Raw genomic sequence first — 18870 nt, forward strand, 5'->3', positions numbered from 1 at the left:
ACTGGGACCCACACACATGACCTGGCTGCTGGCAGGCAGCAGGGACCCCAGGAACATTCCCCCCACCACCCTTCCTGTTGAAGGGTCTTGTAACTGTCAACTAGGTAACTAGCTCCCAGGTGTGTCTCAGACCCATAAAGATCACCTGGAAGGCTACCTAGGCTACGTGACCTTCAAGCTGATTGGAGAAGTATAGAGGCACCAGTACCTGCTTTATCCTCTAGAATTAGTGTTACCCTGAACTAGCTACTCCTCTTTGCCTGCCCTTTAAAAGCTTGTGCCTGGAGGCCGGCACTATGGTGCAGTAGGTTAATTCTCTGCCCTTGGCACTGGCATCCCATGTGGGTGCCGGTTCTAGTCCCAGCTGCCCCTCTTCCAATCCAGCTCTATGCTACTGCCTAGGAAAGCAGTAGAAGATAGCCCAAGTCCTTGGGCCCTGCACCCATGTAGGAGACCAGGAAGAGGCACCTGGCTCCTGGCTTCAGACCAGCACAGCTCCAGCCTTTGTAGCCATCTGGGGAATAAACCAACAGAAGGAAGACCTGTCTCTCTGTCTCTCCCTCTCACTGTCTGTAACTCTACCTCTCAAATAAATAAAATCTTCAAAATTTTTAATTAAAAATATAAATAAAAGCTTGTGCTTGTTAATAGATGGACATGTTCACCAAAACTTGTCTCTAGTGCTTCTTGTCAAAGAACACTGTCGCCCCACCATCCCAATAGTGTGGGCCTCACCGGTAGAGCCCACATGCAGAGAATTACAAAAGAGGTCTAAAGATGACTGTGATGAGGTTGAGCCCTTGTGCTATGCAGCAAGGAAGCCTGCTGCATGAGCTCCCCATGCCCTCCAAATGAACCAAACTAACACTGGAGATGCATTGACAGGCAGAAATAGGTTTTGAGGTAGCCAAGATTTATTCAGGTTTATTCATATCACTGCTTTTTATTTTCACTTAGGCTGGCAGAATTAGTAAAATCTTGAACAGTTACTTGGGTTCCTTATCATTGAAGATAACTAATTATCTTCTAAGGAGTCTTCTTCACTCCTCAGAAGAACAATGAACTGAATTCCTCAAATGGTTTCTAAATACTTGTTCTAAGATTTAGCAAAAGAGAAGATGAAGATAAATTTTTCTTATATCTCTTTACTCCCTATAATCTTGCTCAGTTTCCTTGTTCATTAGCTATGAGGAAAATAAGCTGCCAACTCACATTCATCTCTGGGCTGGTTAATGTTCAAAGGCCCTACTTTCCCTCTTTTCTCCCTTATATGTGGGAGCTAAAATCTTAAAAACAAGTAAAAAGGAAAGAAAGAAAAGTCCGTGTGTATCAGTATTGCCACAAATACAGTTTTGTAAAACATTGTTTTATACATTTGTGAAACCAATGGTAAAGAATGTTATACTGTTATAGTTTTAATAACCTGTGATTATTTAAAATGGACTGTATATGGGTGAAATGGTTATTTTTTCCATTCAATTATTGTTTATAGCCATTGCCTATATTCCCACTTAACTAGGGTCTTTTTGCTTTTCACTTGTTAAACTTCTTTTTCAGCAAAGTATTAAGCCTTTTTACTGTAATGTACATTTAAAATGTTATCTTAAAAATTAAAATTTAGGCTGGCGCCTTGGCTCACTAGGCTAATCCTCCACCTGGGGTGCCAGCACCCTGAGTTCTAGTCCCAGTTGGGGCGCCGGATTCTGTCCCAGTTGCTCCTCTTCCAGTCCAGCTCTCTGCTGTGGCCTGGGAGTGCAGTGGAGGATGGCCCAAGTGCTTGGGCCCTGCACCCACATGGGAGACCAGGAAGAAGCATCTGGCTCCTGGCTTCAGATTGGCACAGCGCACTGGCTGCAACACACCGGGCGTAGCGGTCACTTGGGTGGTGAACCAATGGAAAGGAAGACCTTTCTCTCTATCTCTCTCTCTCTCGCTCTCTCTCTCTCTCGCTCTCACTGTCTAACTCTGCCTGTCCAAAAAAAATGCATTTAATAAAGGAAAGGGAGAAGGAAGGAGGAGGAGAGAGAGGGAGGGAGGGCGAGAATATTCATTATGTTCTTGGAATTATATCTACAGAGCACATTGAATCTGTTAAAAAAAAATAAAAATAAAATGTCATTTGCTGTGCAGCAAAAAAGTAAAAAGAAGGAAAGAATTTTCTCAGGGAGTAAAATTTTTGATAGTGGCTGGGAGATGTCATCAATTATAATTGAGTATGTTCTTTTATTTTTTTTAAGATTGATTTATTTATTTGAAAGATAGAGTTACAGAGACAGAGAGAGATATCTTCCATCTGCCGGTTCACTCCTCAAATGACTGCAATAGTTGGGGTTGAGACAATTCAAAGCCAGGAGCCAGGAGCTTCTTCTGGGTTCCCCACATGAATTTAGGGGTACAAGCACCTGGGCCATCCTCGGGTGCTTTCCCAGGCACATCAGCAGGGAGCTGGATCTGAAGCAGAGCAGCTGGGACTCCAGCTGGCTTCTATATGGGATGCAGGCCCTACAGGCAGTGGCTTTACCTGGTATGCCACAGGGCCAGTCCTTTATTGAGTTGGTCTAAGAAAACATATATTTCAGTCTTCATTCTGATTTGTAGGTTTTTTTTCTGCAAAGTACACTTGTCCACCAAGTAATGTAAACTTCACATCAAAGTTGCAGAAATAGAATAAATAACACAATATATCCAGTCCCTGTCCTTACTTTCCACCTTCAGTCCCTTGTATGAGGGACTTTTTGCAGAATGCATTCTTCAGGCTAATGCCCAAAGTCAACTTTATTTGGACCACAATGAGACTTTTCTATGCAAAACAATGGTATTAGGAAATGGCATTTTCATATTTTTTGGTGAATAACTGCCCTATGGCATTCAAATTCACCAAACATTCACCCCAAAATTCTATTGTTAACATGGCCAGTCAAGGATTTCTAACCAGGATTGAGCATCAAAGTCAAGGGCGGAAACATTTTAGAACAGAGATGCATGTGCCTCACCCAGATCTGCTGACCAGCCTCAGCAAGCCATCCCTGAAACTGCCCGGGCTCCTCTGTAAGTTCAGGAATGCTCACCTGGCACCTGTTACTTAGCACTCCGGGGAGTTTGCTGTGGCAACCTTTGCCCTGGAGCCCACAGCGAATGTCCACTTGAGAAAGATGACAGGTCTCTTTGAAATAGGATTTAAGCTCTTCCTACAGTCTCTCCATTCCTCTTCATCCTCTCCATCTCCTTTTTTCCCCCTTACATCTACCTGAGACTTTGTTATAACAACCTGACAATGGGCTTGAAGAGATTGCAAGAACAATGAGAGGAGAAACACAATACACACCCACATGAAGTATCAAAAACATAAAAATAGAAAGCTTCCCTAGCCAGCGCCACGGCTCACTAGGCTAATCCTCTGCCTTGCGGCACCGGCACACCAGGTTCTAGTCCTGGTCGGGGTGCCAGATTCTGTCCTGGCTGCCCCTCTTCCAGGCCAGCTCTCTGCTGTGGCCAGGGAGTGCAGTGGAGGATGGCCCAAGTACTTGGGCCCTGCACCCCATGGGAGACCAGGAGAAGCACCTGGCTCCTGCCATCGGATCAGCGCGGTGCGCCAGCCGCAGTGCGCCTGCCGCGGCAGCCATTGGAGGGTGAACCAACGGCAAAAAGGAAGACCATTCTCTCTGTCTTTCTCTCACTGTCCACGCTGCCTGTCAAAAAATTAAAAAAAAAAAAAAAGAAATCTTCCCATTAGGTTTACTACTAATTTTGAAGATTGTGTTCCATTTAATCATCACAATAACACAAAGAAGTGGTCTGTTATAGTTTGAATATGATTTGCCTCCTGAGCTCATGCAGAATGTTAAGCCCCAAAGTCATAAGTTAATGATGCTAAGAGGGTAAAAATTTAATCCAATTATAATGATTAGTCATTGGAGACATGCTATGAGAAGGAAGTAAAGCATTGATATAGAAGCCATAGCTGGCTCCAATCACCTTCCATTTCTGGGTTTGTCTCGTGATCCCTCCTCAGGAAATGCTTTACCGCCACCTGTAGCCCTCACTGGATGCCAAACAAATGGAGCCGCCTGATCTTGGACTGGTACCTTCAACACTGTGAGTTACATAGACATTTTCTCTTTATAAAGTTAGTAGCCTTATGTGTCTCATTATAGAAACAAAAGGCTAAGGACTATATGGTCTATTATCATCGACACAATTTTCCTCCTAGGGTAAGGGCTAGTCGGTACACTGCAGGGTTATGTAGCTACTCATGTGATAGAACTGGGAATTGGGCCAGGCATAGGACTTCAGTAACAACACACTGAATCACAAAGCCATGGTTTGGTGCCATAGAAAGGGCAAGAGCAGCTAAACAAAAGCATTTCAATTACTGGTGTGACAGAGAGGGACAGCAAAAGGCCACCACAATGTCTCACTCAGATGTAAAGTTGCACTGGGGGAAAGATGACTTCAAGAATCATAGAAGGGAGGCTGGCACTGTGGTGCAGTGGGCTAGGCCAACACCTGAGATGCCAGCATCCCATAAGAGTACCAGTTCCACGGCTCCACTTCGGATCCACCTCCCTGCTAATGCACCTAGGAAAGGAGTGGATGATGACCCAAGTGCTGTGTCCCTGATGCCCATGTAGGAGACCTGAATGGAGTTCCTGGCTCCTGGTTTTGGCCTAACCCAGTGCTGCCATTGTGGCCATTTGGGGAGGAAACCCTCAGATGGAAGGTTGATTCTCTTGCTTTTTCTCTTTCTCTGTCTCTGCCTCTCCCTATCTCTGTGTAACTCTCAACTTGCAAATAAGCAAATAAATCTTAAAAACAACAACAACAAAAAGGATCTAAAAAGGGGAATATGGGAGGGAATATCTCCTAATCATCTTCCTATTTGCAAATGCCAAGTCTGGCAAACAGGGCAACTTGGCTCCCACTGTTCAAAAAAATCTGAAAAACCCTTGTACAGGTGGAACCACCACCAGGGACTTTCCAAGACTAATGAACAGTGGGACACAGCAGGTGGCTCTGTTTCCAGAGAGTAGGTAGCTGCAGATAGGTGACCTGAGGAGCAATAAGTGCTGTCCCCATCAAACATCAGAAGACAGGATTTCAGAGTCTTTCCTGGGGAGACAGTGTGCACCCACGAGCAGCACATAGTGCTTCTGCCTTCTGGATCTGCTCCCATCTGAACAGACAGTAAATAATATAGTGATTCATTAAAAGCAGACCTAGGAGGAAGACACTCAATTCTTAGGCACATTAGGAGGGAATAGGTTTATGTGGGAAGATGAAGGGATTATATCTGGAAAATGTGTGTCAGGACAGTCCTAATTTTGTAGGTAGGTAAAAAATGTCACCTGACCAAAGGACTTTCTAAATGCAACTTCGAAGAGGTGAAGGTTATTAAAGTGAAATGTACTGTGCTTGTGCAGGCCTTTTATGTGCTGCAGCAACTCATTTCCTTTCATGTTCAAGCACTATTATTAAAGCAAAGTTTGACTAGAATTTCTCTAGCCCTGGCCTCAGAAATACTCATAATCGTGACACAAAAGGCCTGGGTTACGCATGGACATACAACTCTTTCTATTATCAAAAAAGCAAGAAAATTCCCCAAGAGCGCTCCCAGGACACAAACATCCATTCCTCAGAATGCATACTGCAGTGCAGCAGAGGAGTTTTCCTGAAAGAGAAGGAAAGGAGAGGAAGAAAGGAGAGCACCTGCTTCCACCTTTGCCTTTGTGACTGGCAACCTCTGAAAGCGTGCACGGCTACAATACATTATGAGGCAGATACTAGCTCATCATGAACAGGCTTGGTGCAAAGTACTATTTTTAGTTCTTACAAGGTCACATCTCTGTCCTTGGGAAACCAGACTTAGAGGTCTCAACCCACTTGTTCTCCCCTTCCCCTCAACTTTACTGCCTCTGATCCTGTGGCCAAGACAGAACATGTACTCCTAGTCCTGTCCTGGAAGTGCCAAAGATGGCAAGTTCTTCACACTCTTTATAGTAGACAATCAAGAAGGAAAATGTTGCTCTTACAAGTACTGTCTCTCAAAGTAACTCCAACACATGGTTATATGAAAACACTCCCTTTCCATCTCAAGCGAGGAAGAGAAGATACAATATGGTGACAGAATATCCCATCTTGCTACACAACCAAGAAAAGCAGCAGCAACACAAAGTCTCACAACTTCCCACATCCCTTGGTGTCCCCCAGTTAGTATTTCCAGATGTCCCCTGGAGAGGAATTCTTTGCAAACCTGAATCCTCTTGGCACAGGTCACTAGCCACCAAAAAGTCTGCTTCACTGCCCACCAGCTGGGAGACAAGTTCACCCCACATCTTGGCCAGGTTTGGGCCCAGCCATTATTCAACGTTGACAGTATGGGACACTCTGTCTCAGTAATAAACTCTTGCCTTTAGAGATGAGTGTCATTGATGAGAAATGCCACCCTCTCAAGGACAACTTAGCTGTTGAAGGTTGAGCTGAACTTGACCGCCAGAAGCTCATGTGAACCTCTGTGCAAGATTCTTCTTTGTTGCTCTAAATCCTGAGGAAATGGGGCTGGAATGCAGAAGTCATGGCTTGAGTTTCATCCTGATTTAAAAGGCAATTCTGTAAGCGCTCCTTGCTGGCTGGCAGCCCACTTGGTCTCTAGTTTACCCTCATTCCTTACAAATAGAGAACATCAAGTATGTGATGCCTTTCTGGTGCTGCTGGTAGATGCTGGTTGGTTACTGGGAAGGCAAGGGAGTTGTGGGAAACTTCACGCAAACCCCAAAGGTTTGACCCTAGAATCCCTGTGTTACACAAATACATCTAGATTAATAACCAATTCCAACAACAGTCTTGATGTTACTTCATTCCTACAGTGAGCAATTGTTAATTATTTTAGCCTAATAATGGCCTCTATAATAAACCAATGATCAGAATATGGACGAGTTAGTTGCCCCTTGAATTGCTATATTCCCAAATGTCTGTGTTATATTATTTCCTGGGAAAATGGTCATTCTCTTTAAATTGCACTTCCTTTTTCTTTGTTTTCCTGCCCTTGAGGAACGATAAGCTTGAGTGCAATTAATCATAAGAACTTAGCAGCTCCCTGATTTATGACAAGGCTGCCTTCACCTCACTGACAAAACTGCTGCCCAGGAAGACTCTGGCAGGATTTTGAAGGGATGTGTGAGCACTGGTGTGCTCTCTGCACTTCCACACTGGAATGTGCTCTGGTAAATCAAACCATGAAGTTAGAAAGTCAGTGCTTACAGCTATTTAGTCTGAAGGCTGACAAAACAAAACAAACTCAATTTGAGCTCTATATTAGCACACTTGGATCATCAAACCTTTTCCCCAGTATCTTCCTTACCCTGGAAAAAATTCCCACGAGTATATATTCATACGAGGCCTTCATTAGATTGCTTGACCTTTAGTTGATTGAAAAGGCAAAAAACAGTATCTGGTTGTTCACTCTCAGACAGTCTTTCATTCTCATTTCAATGCTCTTTAGTTTATTTCTCAACAAAAAATACTTCTCAATTCTATTTTTTTTCCCCTTACTTTTTTCAAGTTATCATCCTCAGGGTTCTACCAAGAATCTAATTGTTAGTGAAAGCATCAGGTCACATTAATGGTAGAACAGAAAGCTCAAAGTTCTTTCCCTTCATATTATTTCAATGACCAGCATTATTTTTAAATATTTTTTCAATGACCATTATTAATGCAGGTTTCATAATGATATAATTATCTCTATGGAAAATACTATTAGTATTGTATTTGAAGTCTTAAGTGGGCCAGTACTGTTTTTGCCTTAATAAATATAAAATAGCAGGAAAATCATCTAAATATTTATCAGCTATATTTGCTAGCTAGACTAGAGGAAGTGTCACATAGTGGATAACAGCTAACTTATCAGCTGTGTCAATTTTCTGTACTTTAGTTTCTCCTTATGTAACATAATTCTTATCTCATAGGATATAGATAAGTTCACATATGTGAAGCCCGGTGCACAGTTAAGCCCTCAGTAAATGTTAGCCACTAATAATATCTTTACACCAAACATTGAACTTGTAGAGCCTGAGTCCCCCTTCCTGCTCTCCAATGGCAGCTTTTCTCTCATCTCCCAGCTCCTCCTCTTCTCCCTGTCCCCGCACCCGTCTCACTTCTGCCTTTTATTTCTTCATGCACCAAACATTTGTGAGAACTTAAGATGTGTCAGACCTGTGCTATTTATGTCTCCTTATGCTTCTCCCTCACATTCCTTCCTAACCCTGTCTCATACCTACGTGCCAGAAAATGTCAAATCTCTGGGAACTGCTCCTCACCAATGCCCCATTCTCCAATTGCCTCGCCTGTTTCTACTTGGCTGTTGGTAACGACTACCATTTTGGAGTTTTTATGCAGAAAGAATTAGCCACTTGGAACTAGTAGCTAACTAGTAGTCCTTGGAACTACTCAAGAGTAATCATCATCTCTTCAATTGAGGGTCACCAAAGTAAGTAATTAAGCCTGAAATCATATCACTTGCAAGGGAGCCAGACAGAGAACAGAACAGGTACCAAAACTTATGTTCTGTATACCATGGTAGACTATCTCAAAATTGTTAAAAAATAGCATATTAGGGATTGATCTTACCACTGCTGCCACCAATTTATCTACTGCCATTAGTAGTAACACCATTTATATAGGCTGCCTCCTCACAAGTTATTACTTTGCATTTTTCTTTCTGACTTGCAAAACATATTTCATCATATACTCATACTAAATCCTACACAAGTTTGTCCTGTAATGCCTCCCAGTCTCAACATTCTTCAACCATCATCACCCTGACGCAAATGTCCCTCACATTCCAGAATCTTAATAATTCTCTACCTCCTGGCTTTATGCATCAAACTACTTTTCATGAGGCTATGTTATTTTTTTAAGTATGCCTGAAGTATTAACCAATCCTAATTCATATTCCATCAAAGTTGATTAGTAAGAAGTTTCACCACTCCACTTTCTTTCCATGTCCAGTTACTTGAATGTCCTCTGTGGTGGAGACATGTGATCATCCATGAAACTCAGACAGATGCCGCTCACAAGGGGATGTAGGTGACTGACACTCCGTAAATGGGTTGGACTCCAAGCACCTTGGCACAAATGGGCATTTGGGTCTCCAACTGAGTATCAAAATGAGAAATGATTTCTTTTTATAGAAAAGATGCCAAATATGTTCTGAAACTCTGATATACACAGACATTTGAGAATTCAGGAAGAGGGGAAAAGCTATGCCTCTTTTTGTAGTTGAAAGATGAGTTCCCAAGTATCTTGGTTTAAATTCCTCTGGAAGCAAGGCCTGGGAGCTGGACTTGACTGCAGGGTGTTTACTGGGATGAGGGAGTAGAGAGAATGAAAGAAAAGAGGAAGGACCAAAATAAGGGTGTGCTGTTGATGTGCTGCCATGAGCAAAGGGGCTTGACAGTACAGGACATCAGAGAAGCACACTGACTCCCACCCTCATGGGTCAAGGGTTGCCCCACTGTTATTAAATACCCTGGACTTTCAGTCCCTGCCTCCAGGCAAGAACTCCTTCTTGGCTTCAGAAAGAAGAAATATTTACTATCCTGGTATTTTATAATTAAATATATTATAATGTAACCATATTCTATGTTATTTTCCTATAAAATATGAAAAGCTTTTATAATTTTGTTTCTGAAATTATTATCTATTTTGATATTGCAACTTTTTATTCATTATTAATTAATATATAACTTTATATTTATTGGGTCCAGGTGATGTTTTGATCTATGGATATATCATTGAAAAAGTCAATCAGGTTAATGTACCCATCACATCACCAACTGATCATTTTTTGAGTTGAGAATATTAAAAATCTATTATATTAGCAATTTTTCAATATAAAATACATCAGTATTAACTGTGGTCAATGTCTGTCTTCCAATTTCTTTTATTTTTTAAACTTGTTTTCAAGTCTTGAATATTTTTTAAGGTTTCTAACATCTTAGCCAAATGGATAAAAACTGCTTCAAAACTGTTTAACAGGAACAAGTAGCTACAACTCTACTCAAAACGCTACCCTTTAACCAATTGAAGATAGATTCTGAGAATTCAAATTCTCTGAAACTGGTAGTGCAGGTCCTAACACCAGGCAACAGCCATTCCCTGTGCCAAAAAGCATGAAGCAAGAACAGTGCAGGGCAAGAAAAAAACAATCAAGGAAATAGAATAACAGGAGCACAATAGAATAGACAGCAGACCAGGAAAAACAGATTTCTATCAATTTCACCTGGTGAAGACACAACAATTTCCTGGTAAAATGAAATTATAAATTAACTTCAGAGCCATAGAAGATTGATATAATCATCATAATTCATTTAGCTGCTTCATTAACTGTTCAAAATTCTAATTCCAGAAAGTGGAGTTTCCAAATTAATCTTTGGATGTCTTTTATAAAGTCCAAGTCAGGAACCCTCCCAGACACTGACATAGAAAAGAAATTATTTTAAAACTATGTTACTCAGAATAAATGAGCAGATGAGCCACTCCACATGGTTCTGTCTTGTCAAGGCTTTTTTGTTGTTGTTGTTCTGTTTCCATTTCATAACACATCCATACTAAGTACTTTGTACTTAGTGTCTTTCTTCCAGTCTCCAGCTTTCAGGTATTTCCAACAGCATTTCTTACTCTCTACCATCCCCAGTAGAGCTTGAACAAATTATATATAATATATATAATAATATATTACAAAATATGTCTACAATTAGAATCTAAAATAGTGATTAGTAGGAGGTAGGGGAGAGGTTGGATATTAAAACCCAGTAGTGTGAAAGTCAGGGGTTCTGGTGTTTGCAGCATAGTGAGTAACAATGACATATACTATTCTATATAAAGGACTGAAACAGAAAGCTGGTAGGCTTCAAACACAAAAGGGAAAGGAGGAAATATAAAGGTTGGTTACTTGGCCTGGTTGGTTTAAGCTGTGTATACTATTGAAAAGTTGCATAGTACACCTTCAAAATGAGCAAGTATTTGGGAGAGGTATTTGGCGTAGCAGTTAAGCCACTGGTTGGAATACCTGTATCCATTTCAGAGTGCCTGGTTCAAGGCCCAGCTTTGTTCTATGCACCCTGGAAGGCAGCAGAGGCAACTCAAATAGCGGAGTCCTTACCACCCATGTTGGAGACCTGAATTGAGTATCTGGCTCCTGACTTCATTATGGCCCAGCCCCAGCCCTTGTGGACATTTGGAGACTGAATCAGCAGATGGGAGCTCTTGTCTGTCTCTGTCTCTGTCTCTATCTCTCTCTGCCTCTCAAATAGATAAAATATATTTTTAAAAAATGTGCAGGTATGACTTGTTAATCCAAAACTTTAAATTTAAAAAAGAAGCACCAGTTGAATACAGCCAAAACTAGTATTCATGGAGTTGCCCATGTGAAAAGAAACTCACTTGCATAGGCATGTCTGCAATTCAGAATCCACCCTTGAAATTTTGATTGAAGTTTATATTTAAACCGCTCTTTATTTCATTGTCCTTGGACCCTTAACCATTACAGAGATAGCTTCTCATCCAAATTAACAAATGTATGGCAAAGTGGATAATCATTTTTTAAAAACCACTGTGGACACAAACTTCAGAGATCTAAATGTACATTCACTCACTAATCTTTTGATATTGGGCCAACTTTGTTAACTTAGAAGATGGAGATAAGGCTATCTGATGGCAATCCATCTGGGCTTGTGAATTATTTTTCTCCTAAATGTGCTGGAGTTTTCTCACTGTTTTCAATATCACAGCATTCGAGGACTGGGAGACCTCTGGATCCTAAAATTTTGCTCATGCTCCATTCTCTTATATTGATGCTAATTCAGTGCCTTCCACTCTATCAAAATCTAGTTTCAAACTCATTTCCTCAAATGTTGACATAAATCTCTCCTTTACGAAGCAACTTCTTCAGTCTATTTACATTCCATTGCTCTGAATTTCTCCAGGCTGTTGAGTTTATGCCTCCTTCCCTTGTGTGTGCATGTTCTGATTTGTGGACAGCAGATCCTACAGGATAGCAATGGACATGCATTGCCAGCAGTGTTTCAGACTGCTGGTCTGACATCTGTTTCAAGGGACAATATTAATTTAGTGGGGCAATCTAGGCTTTTTAAAATGAAATTAAATAGAGTAGGAAATATCAAAGTGCAACACAAGTAATGAGGGCATGATTATGTGAACTGTGTCACAATATAAAAGTATTTCTTAGTGTAGACCACAGTTACAAAAATTTACAAGCCATTGATTAAGATAAATGCTGCCAAATAGTTATTAGCTTGCAAATGTTTTTTAAAGAAAAGGCATTCCTCAATATAAAAATTACATCTCTTCATTTGCATTGTTTATAAGATATTAAAATACAGAGATAATTATCAATACATATTTGTGCTAGTCATTATGGAAATAAGAGAGAAAAATACTCAGTTCTTTTCTTCAAGGAGTTTATAGAGTAATGGAAGAAACAGGTTAATGTGAATGTTAATTTAATGTTTTATACATAAAATCAGGAAGCCATTATAAGAAAGTGCTCCTTTGTCTTTCAAGAATTGGTTTTCAACTCCCTAAATCTTGAAAGGAAGAAGGAAGAAAGGAAAGAAATCATAAAAACACAAGCCCCTAATCCCCTAAACTGTAAGAGGGTCACACTGTTAGCTAGCACTTCCAGGGCTATTAAGCCAACGTTCCATGTCAGGTTACACAAAGGAAACTCACTTGGACTGACTCACCTGTTCATTAGGTTTCAAGTTCTTACCTGTTTCATGAAGCCATTTACCCTTTTGTGTCCTGATGCCCACATCCCTACGTGGACCACCTCAGTTCAGTTCCTCGCTCCTGTTCCTAGCGCCAGCTTCTTCCAGATGCTAACGCTCTGCGGCAGTAGTGATGGCTTAAGTAATTGGGTTCCTCCACCCCTTCGGAGAGCTGTGTTTAATTTCCCAAGCCCAGCTTCAGCTCCAGGTGGGTGTCATTAAGGGAATTTGGGGAGTGAACCAGTGATTGGGAACTCTGTTGTTTTTTTTTGAGGGGTTTTGTTTGCTTGCTTGCCACTCTTTCTCTTTCTCTCCTGCTTACCCCAATAAAAAATAAAACTTTTAAAAGAAGAAACACAGCACATGACTCCCACTCTTTCCAGGAACAGCTGTAGTGTAGGAAATGCACTTTCTGTCTCAAGTCAGTTCCCAGGACGCAGGCTGAGGTTTGAGTGCAGGTTGTTGACTGGGTAGTGACTGCAGGAACAGTGCTTGTGAGGGGAGACAGAGGCAGATTGGGACACAGGTGAGGATTTTGCCCTGCACAGCAGTGCACAGACAGGCCCCACCGCTCCAGTGGCAGCTCTGGTGCTGGGTGGGATCCTCGGAATCCCCCACAAGTCCCAGCTTGTGTGCCCATCGGGCCTGATGGGGCTGCCCCGGGGAGGAAGTGTAGCCCTGACTGAGAATCCCTAAGCCTAGGTAAGCGTCCTGAGAACAGCACAGCTGAGGGCTGTCAGCGCCAATCTCAGGGGCTGGGGCTGTGAGAGCCGTGCCCCTAAAGAGGAAGGTCAGGGGCGCCAGAGCATATGCGAAGCTCCCCTGTGGAAGACTCAGTTCCAGTCCCCACCTGGGCATTCATCGTATCTACTCTGATACCGCCAAGAGTCACCATACACACAAAAAAGATCGAACTCTTTTTTTAATTCCTTCCTAACAATTATGAGTCAACTAATAACTCACGTGAAAAATACGACAGCTACCTACGAACAAAAAGTAAAACAGATCTTTCTCTTCTCCACAACTGATTTTTTTGATAATTCCAGCCTAACAAATGTGTGTATTTTAAATTTATCATTCGATCATGGTTCTGAGAGCAAAGGATGGGTGAGAGGATCCCCCATTTAGGAATGTCTTATCTATGCCCCCTGCTGGGATACAGCACAGGAGTTAGTCAGGTTGTGGGGTAACAGGTAAAAAGCCCACAGTTGGAACCTGGAAATTTTCTATCTGAGGGTTGAACTCCAATTATTCAAGTTTAAGACTATAACTTATATTCATACCCAGAGTGAGGCTTCAGACACTTCTCTATCAAAGAAACCTCAGCACTACCCGAGGACAGAATCCTTTAAAATGATTTTTGCGTTCACTCTAATACTTTCAGAAGTTGAGAGCTCAGAACTCTACAACATATAACATAAGGGAAATCACTGGGTCTAGGAAATTTTCACAGGTAGCTTTTTCTGTTTCGTGCCCAATACTCAGAGAATGCAAGTGTGACACTACTAGTTCATCAAACCTTACATGCTTCTGTGTTCCCAGCAAAACTGAGCTCCTCATGCGTGAGGGTGAGGCCCCCGTGGCTCCACACCCGGCCACAGGGGTTGGGGTGAGGCCTGCAGGTGGGACCTGCCTGTGGCTGGCAGCAGGACATTTGCCATATCCCACACAGGTGCTGGGAACCCCAGAGACACTGGCATGGGGACGCCTGGTCTGTGAAGAGCCGGGACCTGCAGGAGTTGGGCTGAGCCCTCTGTTTCATGCGGGGCTGGGGGCTCTGAACCCTCGTATTTATTTCCTCGCTGGGAAAGACCTCCACCCCACCCTTGGCCCCTCAATGAAGATGGCAGAAGTCACTCCATGGCAGACTTTGAGGTGCACCTGTGTGGTCCTGCCTGCGCTGCACTCACCTGGAGCCACTGTGGATGCCAATGGCTGCCCAGGCCCCAGAGCACTGGAGCCCCCCAGGTCTCGTCCCAGGTGCCCCGCTATACCCTGGCTCTCGGCCCTGAGGATGGCACAGGGTCCATGTCTGTGTGTATCTGTGTTCCTTTCCAAAAACTCTTCAGTTTGCTGCTTGGATCTTGACATTGTAGCTGTCAGTGTAAAGAGCCCTGTGTCCTTGTTTGAGTTTTGCACCCACTTGTAAGATGCTTCTCTTGGGGTCCAGCCCCCAGCCACCCTAATTAGACAGCACATGAGCTCCCTAAAAATAAGTAAGTAAATAAATAAATAAAATTTTTTTAAAAAGCACAGAAACCCTTCTCTAGGAATCACCACTCTCAGGCTAGTCTATTGCTCTCAGAGACACCACTTTTAACTCAGACTTGGAAACTGGGAATCAACTGTGATTGCCCCAGTTTTGTCTGTAGGCTCAGAGTTATTAAATTCTCTGACTCTGGCTTTCACCTAGAAAGATAAAAATGAGTCCTGATAAAGACATAAACATGATAAATTTTGTTTATATTCCCCTAAGACATGTTCATCTTCCTTGTATTAGAATCTCAAGAAACTACCTAAACAGTTCACACCAAGTATACCCAGGACTATTTTTTGATGACAAGGAGAAGGTTGATTGTGACAGGTACTTATACCATTTCTGATGGCCTCTACCCTTGCATATACCATAAGTCCTGCTGTCCAGAAGATCATGTTGAAATAAGTCCCGGGTTCTCAGAAGGAATGAAATTGCTTTACATATTGTCGACCAAGAGAACTAAGATGGATGCGTTGAAGTGCCATTCATCACTATTCAGATACATTTCATTAGTTCCTTTTTCCAGTATAATGTGGATGATGAAAAATGATTACAACCTCCAGATGACCTAATTTAATTCTGAAATAAAAATATTTAAATTAAGAATATAAAGTTTTGAAATGTAAAGAAAGTATATCTAAGCACAAGAAATCAGTTTATAACAATCTTTTTCTAGGTATAATTAATGATGGAAAATATGGAATGATCTAAATAAAATTGTATTTTGAATATTCTAAAAAAATAAATGAGCTCTTTCCAAAACCCACACCCATGTAATGGAATGAATTGACCCAGATTATGAGAGTAATCAGTATTTCTCACAGGAGGTACTAAAGTTCACTAAAGGCAAATTTTAATTTTAATACACTGAGATAAGTTAGTGCTGATACTTACTGTCACCAGCATGAGGTTTGACTAACATAATGATTCTAAGTTTCAGAAAGTGATACACTATTTCCAGAATAAAAGAGAACACCTGGTTGCTGTGTATTGAAGGCATGGGTCCAGTTTTTCTCTAAAAAGGAATCCACTAACCATGTCTTCAGGGTTAACTTATTACTTAACCAGGCGGGAGGAATTACTACTTAACCAAGTGGCGAGAATTGAGGAAAGGAGAGAGAGAAGTCTGCTGAGGCAATGGCGAGGAGACCCCTATGACACAGGGAGTGAAGACGCTAGAGGGGCCTGCAAGTGCAAAGTCATCAAATATGGTACAGGACATGTAGGAATTTAGCCTTTATTTTAAACATAGTATCAAGCCAAGTGCAGTCTTAATGGGAACAGGCATAGCTGTGATTAAACGTGCGATTTAGAATTTCAGCACAACGGAAAGAAATCCTTTTCTATCTACTGCCATCATGAAACCAGTTGCTTTTTAAAAATATTTATTTACCTATTTTGAAAGTCAGAGTTACAAAGACAGAGGGAGACATACACAGAGAGAGAGAGAGAGAGAGAGAGAGAGAGAGAGAGAGAGAGAGAGAGACCTTCCATCTACTAGTTCACTTCCATTTGGCTGCAACAGCTATGGCTGGGCCAGGCCAAAGCTGGAAGCAAGCAGCTTCATCCAGGTCTCCCAGGTGGGTGCAGAGGCCCAAACACTTGGGCCAATTTTCAATACATTTCCCAGACCATTAGGAGACTACATCAGAAGTGGAGCAGCCAGGACATGAACCACTGCCATATGGAATGCCGGCATCACCGGCAGCAACTTTACCCATTACACCACAATGCCAGCCCCAAAACAAGTTTTTAAAAATACTAATATCCAGGGATTTATGAAAGATTGCCCAGTTTAGTCCTCAGGAAGCTCCTGCCTTGGAGGCAGTGGTTAACAGCATCCTGACAAGCGCTGTTAATAATCAGATACAACCCAGCTGCATTCACTGGCAACACAATTGCTCATTAAACCATCTCCTTTGTGTTTAGACAGCATCTAAACACACTTTATTACCTTAAAATGTGAGGCTTTGGAAGCATGAGAAGAATGACTAGGCAATTTTGACTATATTTAGTGACTCCTTGAATTCTGTTTGCCTAGAGTTAATTTTTTGCCAAGTATTTCCCAGGTGGACTGAGTTATTCATTCTAAGTTGATTGTGTATTCTTTGTGGAGCTGTAACAGAAAACTTTGAAAACACATTAATTTAGGGACCAATAAGCTTCCAAAGAAGATATTCACATTAATTCAAGAGACTTGAGCCTGCCATAATTTCCTCGCATATGTCTAGTGACTTAATTCAACAAATATTGACTGAGTTGTTTCCATCTGAAGAGCACTTGCCTAAGTGTCTTGGGATATGTAGAACTGAACAAGATAAAACTTATTCATTGCAATTGACTCTAAATTGGGCAAGGCAAGTAATTCTGTAGGAACACACTGGAGGGAAGAAAGAAACCATCTCCTTTCTTTTTACACTTCTATTGGAAAACCACACTCTGCCATTTTTATAGGAAGAGTCACCAAAGAAAAGATGGATATATCTAACTTCCCCAAGTTTAAATGTCAGTGTATCTGTTCTGGACTTTGTGTTTATGTGCCCTCACAATTCATATGCTGAAACCCTAATCCCTAAGCTGATGCTATTGGGAAGTGGAGGATTGGGGGAGTTACTGTCATCGGGACTGTCATGATGGGATTGATGCCCTTGGAAGAAGAGTTAGCTTCCCCACACTCCCATCTCTCTCTCTGTTCACCCGGATATGAGGACACGGCAAGAAGAAAGCCATCTGTAAACCTGAGTGTAGGTCCTCCCCAGACACCAGATCAGCTGGCACCTTATTCTCGAATTTCCCAGCCTGCAGAACCATGAGAAGTAAATGTTTATGATACAACCACCCAGTGTGTGGTAATGTGTTATAGAAATCTGAACCTACTAAAATCATGTCTAAAACCATATGCAAACTCTAAGCAAGCGAGACAAAATAGTTTCAACATATATGAAATACAATTATAGCTATTTTTAGTACATTAGAAAGCTTCACAACCAAATGTATCTATAAATACACCAGTACAAAAATAGATCAAGGAATACTAATTCAAAGAAGAAATTAATGAATAATTTCTTAACTCAAAGTGGAAATTATAATCATCTGATTCTGATGGCATTCAAAGAATCTCAGGTCCTTCACAGATAAGCAAGGGTCTCGGCATGTATAAATTCAGTTTTTGGGGGTTTTTTTAATAAATGGCTTACATTAGAAGAATGGAAGGAGTAGAAGAGGAAGCATAAAAGAAAAAAGGAAACGAGTAAAAAGGGCTAAGTACAATTTTTAAAAATTTAATATGATTATTAATAACACATACAAATTCAGGAGCAGTGTTTTGTGCTAAAGGCATTGCTTGGGATGCTCATATCCCATCATTGGAGCACCTGAATTTGAGTCCCAGCTGATTTTAGATTCCAGCAGGTGAGGGCTCCAGTACTTGGGTTCCTGACACCCACATGAGAGACCCAGATGGGCTGCTGGTTTTGGCCTGGCCCAGCTCCAGCCCCAGTTCTGTTGCAGGAATTTGGTTGAGAGAACCATTGACACCACAGCCCCATGTGCTCATGATGAATCAGAACTAAACAACCTCATACCCCTTGCCCTCAAAGACCTTATATTTTCTTGGCTGGCACCACGGCTCACTAGGCTAATCCTCTGCCTAGTGGCGCCAGCACACCGGGTTCTAGTCCTGGTCGGGGCACCGGATTCTGTCCCGGTTGCCCCTCTTCCAGGCCAGCTCTCTGCTGTGGCCAGGGAGTGCAGTGGAGGATGGCCCAGGTGCTTGGGCCCTGCACCCTATGGGAGACCAGGAGAAGCACCTGGCTCCTGGCTTTGGAT

The 18870-nt window shown here is 41.9% G+C and overlaps 1 long non-coding RNA gene across 5 annotated transcripts in view; it reads right to left on the minus strand.

Moving 5' to 3' along the window:
* Window positions 1-18870, minus strand: part of LOC127483244 (uncharacterized) — a 211507-nt gene that overhangs the window by 46113 nt on the left and 146524 nt on the right. For 2 of the 5 annotated variants that reach the window (XR_011378201.1, XR_011378203.1), the window contains 2 exons: window positions 16997-17171; window positions 14735-15621 (listed from right to left, as the gene is read on the minus strand). The exons of 1 other annotated variant lie outside the window; for it this stretch is intronic. This is a non-coding gene — a long non-coding RNA (uncharacterized lncRNA). Of the gene's footprint in view, window positions 1-14734; window positions 15622-16996; window positions 17172-18870 lie in introns of those variants that run through there. 2 more of the 5 variants (XR_011378202.1, XR_011378205.1) reach the window with 2 other exon arrangements.

The sequence above is a fragment of the Oryctolagus cuniculus genome, chromosome 8, assembly GCF_964237555.1.
Source record: "Oryctolagus cuniculus chromosome 8, mOryCun1.1, whole genome shotgun sequence".
Classification (NCBI taxonomy): domain Eukaryota; kingdom Metazoa; phylum Chordata; class Mammalia; order Lagomorpha; family Leporidae; genus Oryctolagus; species Oryctolagus cuniculus.